This window comes from Octodon degus, unplaced genomic scaffold, assembly GCF_000260255.1.
Source record: "Octodon degus isolate 3935 unplaced genomic scaffold, OctDeg1.0 scaffold00286, whole genome shotgun sequence".
Lineage (NCBI taxonomy): Eukaryota > Metazoa > Chordata > Mammalia > Rodentia > Octodontidae > Octodon > Octodon degus.
In genome coordinates, this window is record NW_004524862.1 from 1,292,673 (window position 1) to 1,293,828 (window position 1,156).

The window sequence follows — 1,156 nt, forward strand, 5'->3', positions numbered from 1 at the left end:
ATATATATATGAAAGTTGAGGTAATTATGCTCTTGGTTTTTCTCAGTTCATTGAAGGAATAGGTTTGTGCTAATATTGTTTGGCAAATTCACTGCTGATATCTTGCACTCTAAGTAACTGATCTGAAGATAACAATACACAATGTGCTGACCATTTTTATCTGACTATCATATAGGTTTTTTATTTTAATTTTTTAATAGATTGCAAATTGAAAATAAATTATTTACAAACCTAAATGACTATAACAATAAAAATTGTCCAAAATACAAATGAAGAAAGAATTTACAGATCAGTCATAATACTTCACTGTGTCAAAACCAAGAAACTTACATTCATATAATTGGAATTCTCAAAGTAGAAAGGGGTAGGCAATAAATATTTAAAGATTTAAAATTTCTGAATTCAGTTCAACTTATAATACCACATTTCCAAGAAAAATGAACCTTTTTGCACAAAAAATTTAAATAAAATCATACCAAGATACACAAAAATGAAATTGTCCAAAACTTATTATAAAGAAAAAAATCATTAAAGCATATACATAAAAATATAAGTTATGGAAGAACAAAATTAAATAGCATATTAGTCCACATTAGAAAAAACAAAAGACCAAGTGTATAAGAAACTAGACTGATTAAAGGACTGAAAGAAAAAAAAAAGATCTGTCCTCTTTGAATTTTCTACTTAGCAAACATACCTTTGAAAACTGAAAGTAAGATTTTCTAGTTATACAAACTTGAAATATTTTAATACCTCCAGAAGCAGCATATAGGAAATAACAAAGAACATAATTCAAAAGGCAAGAGAAGTTGCAGTATGCTCCTGGATGAACAATAAAGAGCTCTCAATACGATAGCTATGCAGGACTATAGAAAAGATATATTAGATGAACCCTTATTTAAAGGTCATTGCAGATGTCTATGAAACAGTACCAATCTTATGTTGGGTTATACACATATTTTTTTCATATATATGTGTGTGTATGTTTGTATAAAAGACAGGGAAGAGGGGCTGGTGAGATGGCTCAGTGATCTAAAGTACCTACTTAGAACAAGTTTGGCAAAGCACAGGGACCGTGGTTCAATCCCCCAGCACCACATGCCAGCCAGCCCCGCCCCCTGGTGGGCTGAGCTGGCCACACACACACACACACACA